Source organism: Nothobranchius furzeri, chromosome 17 (assembly GCF_043380555.1).
Source record: "Nothobranchius furzeri strain GRZ-AD chromosome 17, NfurGRZ-RIMD1, whole genome shotgun sequence".
Classification (NCBI taxonomy): domain Eukaryota; kingdom Metazoa; phylum Chordata; class Actinopteri; order Cyprinodontiformes; family Nothobranchiidae; genus Nothobranchius; species Nothobranchius furzeri.
Window position 1 is genome coordinate 4606898 of NC_091757.1, and position 17463 is coordinate 4624360.

The following is a 17463-nucleotide window of genomic DNA, read 5'->3' on the forward strand; positions in this document are numbered from 1 at the left end:
CTTGACACATGTCAACACTGGGTCTGACTGAGGGCCTCCATGAGAGAAGCCCAAGCAAGACGCGCCCCGAGGAGAGTCTTGCCACATGTCAACACTGGGTCTGACAGAGGGCATCCAGGAGAGAGGCCCAAGCAATACGCACCCTGAGGAGCGTCTTGCCACATGTCACCACTGGGTCTGACTGAGCGCCTCCAGGAGAGAGGCCCAAGAAAGGAGCACCCCGAGGAGCGTCTTGCCACGTGTCAACACTGGGTCTGATTGAGGGCCTTCTGGAGAGAGGCCCAAGCAAGACGCGCCCAGAGGAGCGTCTTGCCACATGTCAACAATGGGTCTGACTGAGGGCCTCCAGGAGAGAAGCCCAAGCAAGACGCGCCCCGAGGAGCGTCTTGCCACATGTCAACACTGGGTCTGACTGATTGCCTCCATTAGAGACGCCCCAGCAAGACGCGCCCCGAAGAGCATCTTGCCACATGTCACTACTCGGTCTGACTGAGCGCCTCCAGGAGAGAGGCCCAAGTAAGACGTGCCCCGAGGAGCGTATTGCCACATGTCAACAATGGGTCTGACTGAGGGCCTCCAGGAGAGAAGCCCAAGCAAGAAGCGCCCCGATGAGCGTCTTGCCACATGTCAACACTGGGTCTGACTGAGCGCCTCCAGGAGAGAGGCCCAAGCACAACGCGCCCCGAGGAGCGTCTTGCCACATGTCAACACTGGGTCTGACTGAGCGCCTCCAGGAGAGAGGCCCAAGCAAGACGCGCCCCGAGGAGCGTCTTGTCACATGTCACTACTCGGTCTGACTGAGCGCCTCCAGGAGAGAAGCCCAAGCAAGACGCGCCCCGAGGAGCGTCTTGCCACATGTCAGCACTCGGTCTGAGTGAGCGCCTCCAGGAGAGAGGCCCAAGCAAGACGCGCCCCGAGGAGCGTCTTGTCACATGTCACTACTCGGTCTGACTGAGCGCCTCCAGGAGAGAGGCCCAAGCAAGACGTGCCCCGAGGAGCGTCTTGCCACATGTCAACAATGGGTCTGACTGAGGGCCTCCAGGAGAGAAGCCCAAGCAAGAAGCGCCGCGAGGAGCGTCTTGCCACATGTCAACACTGGGTCTGACTGAGCGCCTCCAGGAGAGAGGCCCAAGCAATACGGGCCGCGAGGAGCGTCTTGCCACATGTCACCACTGGGTCTGACAGAGGGCATCCAGGAGAGAGGCCCAAGCAATACGCGCCCCGAGGAGCGTCTTGCCACATGTCACCACTGGGTCTGACTGAGCGCCTCCAGGAGAGAGGCCCAAGCAAGAAGCGCCCCGAGGAGCGTCTTGCCACATGTCAGCACCCGGTCTGACTGAGCGCCTCCAGGAGAGAGGCCCAAGCAAGACGTGCCCCGAGGAGCGTCTTGCCACATGTGAACACTGGGTCTGACTGAGCGCCTCCAGGAGAGAGGCCCAAGCAAGACGCGCCCGGAGGAGCGTCTTGCCACATGTCAGCACTCGGTCTGACTGAGCGCCTCCAGGAGAGAGGCCCAAGCAAGACGCGCCCCGAGGAGCATCTTGACACATGTCTCCTCTGGGTCTGACTGAGCGCCTCCAGGAGAGAGGCCCAAGCAAGACGTGCCCCGAGGAGCGTCTTGCCACATGTCAACACTGGGTCTGACTGAGTGCCTCCATGAGAGAAGCCCCAGCAAGACGCGCCCCGAGGAGCATCTTGCCACATGTCAACACTGGGTCTGACTGAGAACCTCCAGGAGAGAGGCCCAAGCAAAACGCGCCCCGAGGAGCGTCTTGCCACATGTCAACACTGGGTCTGACTGAGCGCCTCCAGGAGAGAGGCCCAAGCAAGACGCGCCCCGAGGAGTGTCTTGTCACATGTCACTACTCGGTCTGACTGAGCGCCTCCAGGAGAGAGGCCCAAGCAAGACGTGCCCCGAGGAGCGTCTTGCCACATGTCAACAATGGGTCTGACTGAGGGCCTCCAGGAGAGAAGCCCAAGCAAGAAGCGCCCCGAGGAGCGTCTTGCCACATGTCAGCACTGGGTCTGACTGAGCGCCTCCAGGAGAGAGGCCCAAGCAAGACACGCCCCGAGGAGCGTCTTGACACATGTCAACACTGGGTCTGACTGAGGGCCTCCATGAGAGAAGCCCAAGCAAGACGCGCCCCGAGGAGAGTCTTGCCACATGTCAACACTGGGTCTGACAGAGGGCATCCAGGAGAGAGGCCCAAGCAATACGCGCCCCGAGGAGCGTCTTGCCACATGTCACCACTGGGTCTGACTGAGCGCCTCCAGGAGAGAGGCCCAAGAAAGAAGCGCCCCGAGGAGCGTCTTGCCACGTGTCAACACTGGGTCTGATTGAGGGCCTTCTGGAGAGAGGCCCAAGCAAGACGCGCCCAGAGGAGCGTCTTGCCACATGTCAACAATGGGTCTGACTGACGGCCTCCAGGAGAGAAGCCCAAGCAAGACGCGCCCCGAGGAGCGTCTTGCCACATGTCAGCACTCGGTCTGACTGAGCGCCTCCAGGAGAGAGGCCCAAGCAAGACGTGCCCCGAGGAGCGTCTTGCCACATGTGAACACTGGGTCTGACTGAGCGCCTCCAGGAGAGAGGCCCAAGCAAGACGCGCCCGGAGGAGCGTCTTGCCACATGTCAGCACTCGGTCTGACTGAGCGCCTCCAGGAGAGAGGCCCAAGCAAGACGCGCCCCGAGGAGCATCTTGACACATGTCTCCTCTGGGTCTGACTGAGCGCCTCCAGGAGAGAGGCCCAAGCAAGACGTGCCCCGAGGAGCGTCTTGCCACATGTCACCACTGGGTCTGACTGAGTGCCTCCATGAGAGAAGCCCCAGCAAGACGCGCCCCGAGGAGCATCTTGCCACATGTCAACACTGGGTCTGACTGAGAACCTCCAGGAGAGAGGCCCAAGCACAACGCGCCCCGAGGAGCGTCTTGCCACATGTCAACACTGGGTCTGACTGAGCGCCTCCAGGAGAGAGGCCCAAGCAAGACGCGCCCCGAGGAGTGTCTTGTCACATGTCACTACTCGGTCTGACTGAGCGCCTCCAGGAGAGAGGCCCAAGCAAGACGTGCCCCGAGGAGCGTCTTGCCACATGTCAACAATGGGTCTGACTGAGGGCCTCCAGGAGAGAAGCCCAAGCAAGAAGCGCCCCGAGGAGCGTCTTGCCATATGTCAGCACTGGGTCTGACTGAGCGCCTCCAGGAGAGAGGCCCAAGCAAGACACGCCCCGAGGAGCGTCTTGACACATGTCAACACTGGGTCTGACTGAGGGCCTCCATGAGAGAAGCCCAAGCAAGACGCGCCCCGAGGAGAGTCTTGCCACATGTCAACACTGGGTCTGACAGAGGGCATCCAGGAGAGAGGCCCAAGCAATACGCGCCCCGAGGAGCGTCTTGCCACATGTCACCACTGGGTCTGACTGAGCGCCTCCAGGAGAGAGGCCCAAGAAAGAAGCGCCCCGAGGAGCGTCTTGCCACGTGTCAACACTGGGTCTGATTGAGGGCCTTCTGGAGAGAGGCCCAAGCAAGACGCGCCCAGAGGAGCGTCTTGCCACATGTCAACAATGGGTCTGACTGACGGCCTCCAGGAGAGAAGCCCAAGCAAGACGCGCCCCGAGGAGCGTCTTGCCACATGTCAGCACTCGGTCTGACTGAGCGCCTCCAGGAGAGAGGCCCAAGCAAGACGTGCCCCGAGGAGCGTCTTGCCACATGTCAACACTGGGTCTGACTGAGTGCCTCCAGGAGAGAGGCCCAAGCAAGACGCGCCCCGAGGAGCGTCTTGCCACATGTGAACACTGGGTCTGACTGAGCGCCTCCAGGAGAGAGGCCCAAGCAAGACGCGCCCGGAGGAGCGTCTTGCCACATGTCAGCACTCGGTCTGACTGAGCACCTCCAGGAGAGAGGCCCAAGCAAGACGCGCCCCGAGGAGCGTCTTGTCACATGTCAACACTAGGTCTGACTGAGCTTCTCCAGGAGAGAGGCCCAAGCAAGACGCGCCCCGAGGAGCGTCTTGCCACATGTCACCTCTGGGTCTGACTGAGCACCTCCAGGAGAGAGGCCCAAGCAAGACGCGCCCCGAGGAGCGTCTTGTCACATGTCAACACTGGGTCTGACTGAGCGCCTCCAGGAGAGAGGCCCAAGCAAGAAACGCCCGAGGAGCGTCTTGACACTTGTCAACACTGGGTCTGACTGATCGCCTCCCCAGGAGAGAGGCCCAAGCAAGACGCGCCCTGAGGAGCGTCTTGCCACATGTCAACACTGGGTCTGACTGAGCGCCTCCAGGAGAGAGGCCCAAATGAGACACGCCCCGAGGAGCGTCTTGCCACATGTCAACACTGGGTCTGACTGAGTGCCTCCATTAGAGAAGCCCCAGCAAGACGCGCCCCGAAGAGCATCTTGCCACATGTCACTACTCGGTCTGACTGAGCGCCTCCAGGAGAGAGGCCCAAGCAAGACGTGCCCCGAGGAGTGTCTTGCCACATATCAACAATGGGTCTGACTGAGGGCCTCCAGGAGAGAAGCCCAAGCAAGAAGCGCCCCGAGGAGCGTCTTGCCACATGTCACCACTGGGTCTGACTGAGCGCCTCCAGGAGAGAGGCCCAAGCAAGAAGCGCCCCGAGGAGCGTCTTGCCACGTGTCAACACTGGGTCTGATTGAGGGCCTTCTAGAGAGAGGCCCAAGCAAGACGCGCCCCGAGGAGCGTCTTGCCACATGTCAACAATGGGTCTGACTGAGGGCCTCCAGGAGAGAAGCCCAAGCAAGACGCGCCCCGAGGAGCGTCTTGTCACATGTCACTACTCGGTCTGACTGAGCGCCTCCAGGAGAGAGGCCCAAGCAAGACGTGCCCCGAGGAGCGTCTTGCCACATGTCAACAATGGGTCTGACTGAGCGCCTCCAGGAGAGAAGCCCAAGCAAGAAGCGCCGCGAGGAGCGTCTTGCCACATGTCAACACTGGGTCTGACTGAGCGCCTCCAGGAGAGAGGCCCAAGCAATACGCGCCCCGAGGAGCGTCTTGCCACATGTCACCACTGGGTCTGACAGAGGGCATCCAGGAGAGAGGCCCAAGCAATACGCGCCCCGAGGAGCGTCTTGCCACATGTCACCACTGGGTCTGACTGAGCGCCTCCAGGAGAGAGGCCCAAGCAAGAAGCGCCCCGAGGAGCGTCTTGCCACATGTCAGCACTCGGTCTGACTGAGCGCCTCCAGGAGAGAGGCCCAAGCAAGACGTGCCCCGAGGAGCGTCTTCCCACATGTGAACACTGGGTCTGACTGAGCGCCTCCAGGAGAGAGGCCCAAGCAAGACGCGCCCGGAGGAGCGTCTTGCCACATGTCAGCACTCGGTCTGACTGAGCGCCTCCAGGAGAGAGGCCCAAGCAAGACGCGCCCCGAGGAGCATCTTGACACATGTCTCCTCTGGGTCTGACTGAGCGCCTCCAGGAGAGAGGCCCAAGCAAGACGTGCCCCGAGGAGCGTCTTGCCACATGTCAACACTGGGTCTGACTGAGTGCCTCCATGAGAGAAACCCCAGCAAGACGCGCCCCGAGGAGCATCTTGCCACATGTCAACACTGGGTCTGACTGAGAACCTCCAGGAGAGAGGCCCAAGCACAACGCGCCCCGAGGAGCGTCTTGCCACATGTCAACACTGGGTCTGACTGAGCGCCTCCAGGAGAGAGGCCCAAGCAAGACGTGCCCCGAGGAGCGTCTTGTCACATGTCACTACTCGGTCTGACTGAGCGCCTCCAGGAGAGAGGCCCAAGCAAGACGTGCCCCGAGGAGCGTCTTGCCACATGTCAACAATGGGTCTGACTGAGGGCCTCCAGGAGAGAAGCCCAAGCAAGAAGCGCCCCGAGGAGCGTCTTGCCACATGTCAGCACTGGGTCTGACTGAGCGCCTCCAGGAGAGAGGCCCAAGCAAGACACGCCCCGAGGAGCGTCTTGACACATGTCAGCACTGGGTCTGACTGAGGGCCTCCATGAGAGAAGCCCAAGCAAGAAACGCCCGAGGAGCGTCTTGACACATGTCAACACTGGGTCTGACTGATCGCCTTCCCAGGAGAGAGGCCCAAGCAAGACGCGCCCTGAGGAGCGTCTTGCCACATGTCAACACTGGGTCTGACTGAGTGCCTCCATGAGAGAAGCCCCAGCAAGACGCGCCCCAAGGAGCGTCTTGCCACATGTCAACACTGGGTCTGACTGAGCGCCTCCAGGAGAGAGGCCCAAATGAGACGTGCCCCGAGGAGCGTCTTGCCACATGTCAACACTGGGTCTGACTGAGTGCCTCCATTAGAGAAGCCCCAGCAAGACGCGCCCCGAAGAGCATCTTGCCACATGTCACTACTCGGTCTGACTGAGCGCCTCAAGGAGAGAGGCCCAAGCAAGACGTGCCCCGAGGAGCGTCTTGCCACATATCAACAATGGGTCTGACTGAGGGCCTCCAGGAGAGAAGCCCAAGCAAGAAGCGCCCCGAGGAGCGTCTTGCCACATGTCAACACTGGGTCTGACTGAGCGCCTCCAGGAGAGAGGCCCAAGCAAGACACGCCCCGAGGAGCGTCTTGACCAAGCCCCCACAATGCCGCTCTAAAAATGGTCCCATCCCGGAAGTAAGAAAAATTGCAGTTCCACCCTCATCCGCTGGGGGCTGGTGCCAGAAGCGAGCAAATCCTCATTGACTCCCATGTTAAAAATGCCGATTTCACAGCAGAAATAAACATGTTTACAGCCTGGTGCCAAAACATGTTTTTTGTCTAAATTATCTAGTTTATACTCATGACAACTCTGAGGGGGGTGAATTTTTTTCTCACTCTTCTGTTTAAGTGTATTGAAAGCCTAAAATTCTGTATAATTAATGAGCATCCGACACACGTGACCGCCGCCTCAGACCCACGTGACCACAGAGCTAGCTCCGTGGAAAGGCCTCAGTACAGCCTCGGTCTGGCTTGGAAACTGCTCCGGCATTTTGAGTCTCTGTGTTTGTGTATTCTTCTTTGGATATTATTGGTGCAATTGTTGGACAAAATGACTTGCAGTGGTATTAATTGCACTAATAGAGCGTCCAAGGAGTCTCCACTTCATTTTTTTCGGTAAGTTAAAATCTATATTTGTATTTTATGTCCATGCCACCTTTAAACTAGCTGAGTTTACCGAAGTAGCTAGCTAACTATCAGTTTAACATGTAGCATGTACTGTTTAACCATGAAATTTAAATGTAAAATACGGTAAAATAATTAATAGGGCATATTTAGATGGGTAATAGGGTAAAACCCAGTGCATTTAAGATAAAAAATGGGTTGAAATATGACGGAGCGCTAAGAGGGAGACTTCTGTGTCCATTCTTCCATCCGGTAATCCCCAGCGGTCAGGCCGGGCAGCCTGACCGATCTGGCGCCTACTTGCTGCGCCTAGCTGCTGCGCGGTCTGACCGCTTGTGGAGTTTTTCATGTCTGACTTTAACCGCATCTAATAATGTATTACGGCGTGAGCGCAACAGCGACAACTTAATATCGATGTGTAAGCAGCCTTAGTGGTAGGGTGTTTTCATCTGAACCCTTAAAACCTCCAGCAAGCTACGCTGCACTATTGACGTGTTAGCGCGCGGCGCTAACAACTTAGCAACGTGACTTGTCTCTGACAAAGCATAAAAACACAGACGCTTCTTCTGAAGCGGGAAAATAACACTTCTTCTTAAGCAGAGCAGGATGTCGCCTCGGCTCATTCACGGCCGAGCTGGACTGAGCTCAATAACATTGACCAAGCACAGCCACTGGGCCTACTGAAAGAACATCACTAGCTAGTTTCATCCTATGGTTGTTTCATCACACTCATAAAGTTTTCTTTAGCTGGGGACCCCTGTATTTCACCGCTCCCTTCTGCAGTCTTTCCCTATTAAAATTTAAAATGATTCTGTTAATTCCGTGTATCAATAGAAAAAATGTCTGCTTCTGCCAGCTGCAGTAAATGTAGACTCCATATTAAAATTAAGAGGTGCATTCATCTGTGCATCTCCTTTGATCCGCATTAGTGATATTTTCAGCACCAGAACAGTGAAGCAACAGATTCCTGAGTTTGTTATTAATTTTATTTATTCGGTGCATCTTTCCTGTTCTATTTCTCTCTGAAATTAGATCAAATCAGTGCTTCTATGGGTTGTCTCCTCTCTGCAGTAGATATTTTTACTTAATTTAAAGACGTGTCATATTTTCTCCCCAAGCCTGAGCTGACCGCAGAAATACTGCAGCTCGGTGGTTTGGAAGATAGTGCTTGATGTTAGAAGTCTGTATGCCATCAGATAAACTCTTTTTTTGGGGGGGTGAGGCTTATTTTGCTGTACGCTCGAGTCAGTAATTTCCGGTAAGTATTTTAAAGCCATATACTTAATTAGTTCTTTGTATGAAGTTTTCCTCTAGGTGATCCAGAGAGGCTTGACCTTTGGGTGAGCAACCAAAGAAGAGAGTGTTGGACTCCCAATTCATTCTCCCGCTTGTGCAGTGAACACTTTGAGAGTCATCACTTCACCACGGACTCCAGGGTACAAACACATTACTTCATATTTTGGTTGAGATTTAAAAAATTGAAGCATTAGCTGTATAATATACCGACGTTACATTGCTGTGTAACTAGAAGAACATCTTCCCCACCCTTGAATTGTCTGTGACTAGGGCTGTTTAGATGTGAAACAATCATGTTATTAATTTCCATCTAATTCTATGGTTAATTACTCAGAGAAACAAATTAATTTTTGGACAGTCTTTAATGAGTAACTTTATGTATTGGGATGAATGACAAATATTCATGTTAAACTAAAACGTTAGGCATTTAGGGGGAAAAAACAAAATAATAGACATTATACAGATGTCAAATAAATCAAACTGTAATTAAACTATATATTTTCAAAGTCTTGATTCTGGATAAAATCCAACAACATATGCTTTATAAATAACAAACACTACACATGCCTTTTACACACACACACACACACACACACACACGCATGCATGCACACAAGCACATTCACTCACACACACACAGTGCTCTGGTGTACCAGTGTGTTCTTCAGAAGCTGACCTTGTCTGATGTGTTTATATGTGAATCTCTTTTTTTTAATTAAGTACTTATGTTTTTGTTATTTTAGGGGAGAGTTTGCCTGAAGGACACAGCCGTACCTACTATCTTCTCGTCCTTTCAGGTCAAAAAACCTGTTCCAAGAAGGGAAGAACAGGTAAGTAGGAATGAGAAGGTAAGTTTTGAGAAGGTTGCAGATGTAGATGCAGGTTTACACAGTCCCATAAAAGTTGGTGTTGATCTGAGCAACATATTGATTTGTGAAGATTCACCTCAAGAGGTCTTTGTTACTCAAAATGTAACGCATGATGACATTCCTCTGCAAGCAGTTCAGTGTGATAATGCTCATTTTGGTCACAGTGTTCAACACCAGAATGACTCAGACTCTGGTCAGTTTAACGCTGTCAGTTTACACCCAAATAGCATCCTCAGTGACCATTGCTATCAGATCACAGAGTCTCCCAAAACGCTTAAAAGGAGAGTTCTCTCGGCAAATGAAAAGGTACGCGTAGTTCAGAAAAAGCTTAGACTGCAATCCCGGAAGACAAGGAGACTGAAGGCAAGAATTTCTTCTTTGAAAAGTGTCACCAAAATTCTTCAGAAGCAGCTTTTAATATCAACTGAATGTGCCTCTCTTCTTGATGGTTTGGATGGTGTTCCAAAAGAGTTGTTTCAGAAAATGAATCAGAAGAAAAGATCATCTTTTTCTGAGAACTTGAAGCAATTTGCAACTACGCTGCATTTTTACTCTCCTAAGGCTTATGACTATGCTAGAGAACACTTTCACTTGGCTTTGCCTCATCCACAGACCATTCGCAACTGGTACAGCAGTATCTCTGCAGATCCTGGTTTTACTCTTGCTTCATTTACAGCTTTAAAAGGTCATGTTCTTGAGAAGAAGAAGGAAGGAAAAGAAACTGTTTGCTCTTTGATGTTAGATGAAATGTATATTCATAAGCAAACTGAGTTTGATGGGAACCAGATTCATGGCTATGTTGACATCGGAGCTGGTGAGATTGAAAATGTTGTTGCGACACAAGCATTGGTCATCATGGTTGTTGCCATCAACCAGTCTTGGAAGCTCCCGATTGCCTACTTTCTTATCAACAGCATGAATGGGAAAGAAAGAGCTAGCCTCATTCAAGAGAGTCTGTGTAGGCTTCATGACATCGGAGTTAGGGTTGTATCCTTGACATGTGATGGCCCCTCCCAAAACATGGCCATGATCAGGGAGCTTGGTGCCAATCTGGACATAATGGACATGAGATCATACTTTGTCCATCCAGCAGATCACACACTGAAAATCCATGTTCTCTTGGACCCATGTCACATGCTCAAGCTTCTTCGCAATGTCTTTGCAACTGTTAAAGTTATTGTTAGGGAAGATGGCCAGCTGATACGTTGGCAGTACATTGAGGAGTTGCACAAGCTTCAGGAGAGGGAAGGCTTGCGTCTTGGCAACAAACTCAAAATGGCTCACATTCAGTGGCAACATCAAAAAATGAAGGTTCATCTTGCGGCCGAAATCTTTAGCAGCAGCGTGGCTGCTGCTCTTGAGTACTGCGAGCAACAACTGAGGTATCCACAGTTTAGTGGATGTGCAGCCACAGTTGATTTCCTGCGCACAGTTGATGCTGCTTTTGATGTCCTCAATAGCCGCAATCCACTGGGAAAAGGACACAAAGCACCCATCACACCAACAACTAAAGAACATGTCATGGTCACTTTAAAAGAAACAGAGTCTCTCCTCAGAGGGCTCAAAATCATAGGGAAAGACAACAGTGTGGTACATTTGCATTCCACACAGAAAAGGACACCCATCTTTGGTTTCATTGCCTGCTTTAAAAGTGTGATCGGCATCTATGAAGACCTTGTAGAGCATCCAGCTGCTCTTTGTCGATATCTTCTGACTTACAAACTCAGTCAGGACCACTTGGAGCTGTTCTTCTCTGCAATCAGAGCACGTGGTGGTCACAACAACAACCCCAATGTGAGGCAGTTCAGAGGGGCATACAAGCGTCTTCTTGTAAGGCACCAGGTTAAAAAGGGCACAGGTAACTGTCTTCTTCGTGACAACACAGCCATCCTTGACTCTACACCAGCAACTGTGAACATTGCACGCAGGTTGGATGTGGTGCCTGTCGAAGCACTTGTACTTGACGATGACTCCATCAGTGATCTTCCAGATGTCAACAACCTGTCTGAGTACAAGGAAGCAGCGATTTCTTACATCACTGGTTTCATTGTCAAAAAGTTGAAGCAGAAGATTACATGTATGCCTTGCTCACAGGCATTGACATCGGATGAATCGGTGCATCCACTCTTGGCTTTGAAGGACAGAGGTGGATTACAGAAACCATCACAAGGCATCACTGCAGTTTGCCATGCAACAGAAAGATGCTTCCAGCGGATTCTTAAAGCCAATGAAGGAAAGGCTCCACGTGGAAGAGGAACTACAGCAGCCATTGTTGCCCAGGTTGTCACTGACTGCTCAGACAAAAATCTCTTCCCGCAGCTGCACAGCCACATGTTTGACATGTGTGCTGAAAGTAATCATATCCATGTTCTTGTAAAGATGGCTTCAGCGTGGTACTGCAAAATTAGATTAAATCATATAGCACGGCAGGAGACGGACCGGATGAAAGAAGGCAAAACTGTCCGCAAGAAGCTCACGAAATTAATCCATTTTTATGGAGATTAGAGAAAAGCTGTCCTCGTCATATCTTTTAGTCTGTCTGTACATTTTGTTATGTGCTTGTCAGAAGTTGTGACCATGAACATTTTTCTGATATTTGCAGACAGAACATAACATATGAAGAGCCTTCCTTTTATTGGACGTCCTTTTAAATGTTACTTAGAGCCTGCATGAACGGGGCCTAAGTATACACTGACGAAGCTCTTTATCCTTGAAGTTTGACCCCAACATACAGGATGCTACACTAAGTTGTAAATGGACTTTTAAACAGTCAGGCACTGTTTCATTTACTGTTACATATATGTTACTATCTATCCCTTAGAGTCTGCATGTACGGGACCTAAGGTGATATTATAACATTTATGTAAGTGAATACTTGATAAAGTTCAGAGTAAAAGTTACAACATGCAAAATACAAATGCAACCTTCTCAGTTTTCTGAAATATATTTGATGACAGATTTCTTGATAGGTTGATGTTACATTGAAGAAAAACATAAAATATGTTAAAACTAAAATCATTTTGATATGTTGTTGCACAGATAAGCTGTATTGTTGAATCCCAGCAGTATGGGGGTTTTGGTTTGTTTGTTCTATTTGGTTCCTAGCAGGTACTCATTTTGTCTCTGCGGTGGAGTTCCTGCCAGTTCACCCCCAGTTTCAGCTGCTGAACGTCATCAGCTTATCTGAAAGTAAGATTTGAGAGACCCTATCATCTTTGGTGATCTCACGTCTACACAACATCCTTTGTTCTAATGGTGAAATTAATTTAAGCTGATCTTTTACCTGCTGACCTCTATAACTTTATTCCTGTTCCTAATTACAAAGAAACACCTGTGCAGAGGAGGTGTTTTGAAGGTGACAGTTTCTGCTTATCAAGCAACAATTGACAGCTACAATAAAGCCTGATTCATGCTTCTCTGTCAGCTCCAACAGGGAGAGACACGCACGCACGGACGGAGACGTTTAGCTCTCATAATTCTCCGTCGCCTTGGGAGTGTTGCAAAGCAATTCCTGGACCGGACAGCAGAGGGCGGTGAGGTTCTGTGATATCCTGTCATGTATTTGTCCAAAATAGTGTGATGATATTGTGTTTTTTTTTTTTTTTACATAAGAGCCTTTTTAAGTGACAAATTTGTCTCATTCTCCTACACCTCTTCATGGGCTCGCCACCTCTAAACCCACGATTCCTGTCATTTCCGTCTACAAATAAAATGCTTGCTGTGCATCGTTTCACTCCTCCAGTCACGGGGAATAAAAACGTTCATGTTTTTAGAGTTTTTTTGCGAGATATTCTTCAAGCTTCTCCGTATCTGTTGCTAGTTATCCTCGGCTCTTTGTTTTTGAGTGCGCAATGGCGGCGCCTAAGCGTGACTCTCAGTGACGAGCCAGGTCCCAAAAATGCCCCTCCCGTGGAGAAGTGTAATCACATTTTCCACAAGGGCGGCTCCGGTGCCCGCCAGTAAAGGGTCTGTCAATTCACAGACGCCATTACGCCGTCTGTGTGGTTTCCCCTCACCCAGCCACGTCCATTTAAAGAGCATCACAGCTGGAGATAACACACACACGCAAGCACGCACACACACACGCGCGCAAGCACGCACGCATACACACACACACACACACACACACACACACACACACACACACACACAGGTTCTTTAATGACAGAGTTTAGGCCCTTCTGGCAAAATCTGACAAAGTTTTTCTTTCATGTCGTCGCTGATCGACATAATTATTTCAGTCACACAAACACTTTTAAAACCTCATTTAACTGGTAACAAGGAGAGCAGCTTTGATTTGATTTCCTGAAGGTGTTTCTGTGACATTTAAAGTAGCTTAATTTATTAAGATTTAAACAGAGGAGACAGAATAATTAGAGCAGATCTTTAGGCCCATCCCACCTCTACGTTGGTGGACCGGTTGACGTTCACCAGATAAAAACAAAACCTTTTGAACTGCACATTGCTGAATATTTTGGTGTACTTGCATGATAACGTGCATTCATTTGCATTTGATGTTGCATTTTCACTTCCAGATGAAAGAGAAACCTAAGAAAACCTAAAGTAAGATCCGTTCTAGACCATAAAACAGGATGGAAACGACAACGGCATCCTGACCAATCATCAGCTTGCGCAGTCCGTCTCATTAAACGGATGTTTAAAAAAGTGGGCTCGACTCCATGCGTACCTGCTGGGGCCCTACGCAAGGACGGATAATGGAGTTGCGTGTCTCTGCACTGACGAAGGAGAAGCATGAATCAGGCTTAAGATCAACCCTCCTATATTCATGAAACCAAAGAAGTCCAATTATCTTCTTTAAAAATCCATGTGATGTCATACTGAACAACTGTTGTATTTTATTCTAATTTTAATGATTCTGTTTCAGGTGGAAATGCTGTGTGAATCCTGTGTCCTGTGGCCCATGACCTGTGTCAGCCCGGTTCTGGATGTGGCATAGCTGAGTTCTCTGTTGCAAGGTTTTCTGGTGCTTGGGGCCGTTCCAGAGTGCACCTGGTCCTTGGAGGTGTAACACTTCACATCCCAGCACACGCACGAACACATGCTTGTTGATGTTTGTTGTTCATGATATTTGTGGTTCATGCTCTACATGTTTATAGTTGTTCATCCCACGTTTTCTTGACGACTCTTAGAAATGTTTCTTCACAGGTGCAGCTGCTGGTTGCTATTTTTATGTTGGTTTCCTAGTAGAATTAAATTTTCCTCCTAATTACTTGTTTATCCTCTATCAGCAGTCTTTATTCCAGATTGGTTCAGCATTTACATGCTGATGTGGCGATACATAACCCAAACCAATATTACTCAAGGGGAACCTCGTACACATTAACGCTCCTCTTGATAGAGCAAATCTGTTCAGCACATTCTGACAGACAGACCACCATTCTTCTGTCATGCTGCTGTACAGGACATTTTTAGTTGTTCTATTTAAAAATAAGTAGTATTACATTTAAAGAGCAATACTTTCACGTTATCATTTTCCTACACTTTGTTTACCTGTATTTTGTTGTTTTTCAATAAAGAATGACAAATTATTTAAGTTTGGTTTTTGTTGCACACAAATATCTACAAAGCTAATGTTTGCATAACAAGTATGATTGGGTTTTGAAATACGGCACTCTGTTTATTTTAGTAAGATTTTTAAACCAAGTAAAGTTAGTAAAGAACACATTTCTATTGGCTGCTAAGAAACTGTTGGGATTTAAAATGGGCCTGTTGTACAACTAACTTGTAAATGATTATTTCTCATTTTGTAGTCTTAACCAAAGAAATTCCAGTAATTGAGCAAAAACATTTATTTTTTGCACTACGTTTTATAACACAGGGCACAAAGTGTCGGCACATAAAAAAAAAACTTAATAATAAACTGGGCCCAGAGAGCTGCAGAGTGAGTGCAACATTGTGGTTTGAAGGAGGAACAGTTCAACAGTGTAATGGCTACAGATAAATTACATCATCAACACATTAGCTATAACAGTCAGGGATATGTTTATCCTGTTTGCCTGAAAATAAATCTGTCATAAAGGCTAAATTCAAAAGCAGCGAGACTCCCACCTGGAAGTCTTTCACTGCTTTTGGAGCTGGCCTTTAAGACAATCGGCAATATTAGTTAAAAATATGTCATTTCCCCTATTTGTGAAATGAACTCTGTCTGACAAAAATATCCCTGGACTGTCATGTCTGATGTGAGGATGCACAACAACGGCACCATTTAAACTAGAAATAAAAGTAGCCATTACACTGTTGACGAACCTCCGGGCCTTCTCAATTTTGGCAGGTTTTACACCTGCCCTCCATCTACGCCTTTGGGTAATGGACGACATGATGATAGTCATATGAGGGTGGAGAAGGTGAAGCCGGTGCAGGTCCTCCTTCATCATGTTGACCAGCTTCACACTGCTGACCACCCCCATGTCATTGCCGCCGCAGTGAATGATGAGGACATCAGGAGCTGCTCTTCCATGCCGGGAGTGAAAAAAGGGGAGAAGGTCTTTCCACCTCAGTCCGCCCCAACCAAACCAGGAGACACGGACGTCAGGGAGGCCAAGGTTGTGTCCGACAGTCTCTGCAGCTCTCTGGGCACCACGCCTCACGTAGCTGTCTCCAATGATACAAATGGCTATGGAGGAAAAAATAACAGGTTTGGCCTGTTTAAAGTACAAAACCATTCATGAAGTGGTCAAGACAAGTACTTGGAACTTACACTTGCTTTGTGTAGCTGACGTTGACACACAGGGGTTCATGGTGACCTTTTAACAGATCTAAGAAAAAAAATGTAATAAAAGAATGAAACTTAAAAACTCCCAGACCTCATGTCATATTTACTAATCAGCTATGGCTGATTTATTGTTTGGATCAGAGTGAGTTACACTAATTCTAATATATTTTTATTTCTATTATACATACATACTTTTTAACTGTTATTTTCACATGACTGTTATCAGGCTCTCTTGTTCTGGTTCTGATGATAATTCTGTGTCTTCCAGTAAGTTATCTTGTGCTTACTTCATCTGTATAATGTCTCTTTACTTTTGGTAAATTGTACTGAGTCCAGAATAAAGGCTAGTTGGCTGTACAAGATACAAACAAGTATTACGTTTTGGAAATATATGAAACACCGCCAGCATCTGTTAGAGCCTGTGGCGGGGTGCTGAGGGCCGGCTCCAGACCAGGAATGAGCTCTCCACGCCAGCCGGGAGTGTTTGAAACACCGCCATCCTCTCCTCTGCTGGCTGTTGTTCATTCTGTTATGGTTACCGGTGCTTGTGTTGCAATGTGAAACGCTTGGTCTCAGATTTTGTAAGAAAGATAATAAAATGTCCCCCCAAAATACGACTTAAATATATTTTCTCTTCTTCATGATACATTTAATGGCTGGTGCGACTCAGGAGTGATAGCGCCGAAAAAAACTACTGAAAACTTGCTCAAAGCAAAATGTTTTCATTACGGAAATAAATGATAAACTTACCGATTTAAAACTTTTTTAATACAGGTACTTCTCACGAACAGGCGCAGAAAACCTCCACCTAAACTCCGTGTAAGGTTCAGGTCGATGGGTGTTCCAGTTAGCTCCGGTTGGGTTGAAGCTAGGTGGCTACATCCGTTAGCTCGGCTCCCACCTCCGCTTTAGCATTGGGTTAGCCAGGGTTAGCTTCAGGTTAGCTCGTAGCTAGTTCGCCTGGGTGTCGTCACTCGAGCCCAGCCTTACAGCCCCACCCTCAGCGCCTCCTCTCTTCCCTTTTATGGAATTGTCTGGGCTGGACGGAACCTGTGACACGGTCAAAATGGCGGTGGTGGCCACCTCCCATTATAGACAACAAACGTGTTATTGAAGCCAATGGAAACCGTTTGTCCAGTATTTACAGTCTATGGTCTTGACACATGTCAACACTGGGTCTGACAGAGGGCATCCAGGAGAGAGAGCCAAGCAATACGCACCCCGAGGAGCGTCTTGCCACATGTCACCACTGGGTCTGACTGAGCGCCTCCAGGAGAGAGGCCCAAGAAAGAAGCGCCCCGAGGAGCGTCTTGCCACGTGTCAACACTGGGTCTGATTGAGGGCCTTCTGGAGAGAGGCCCAAGCAAGACGCGCCCCGAGGAGCGTCTTGCCACATGTCAACAATGGGTCTGACTGAGGGCCTCCAGGAGAGAAGCCCAAACAAGACGCGCCCCGAGGAGCGTCTTGCCACATGTCAGCA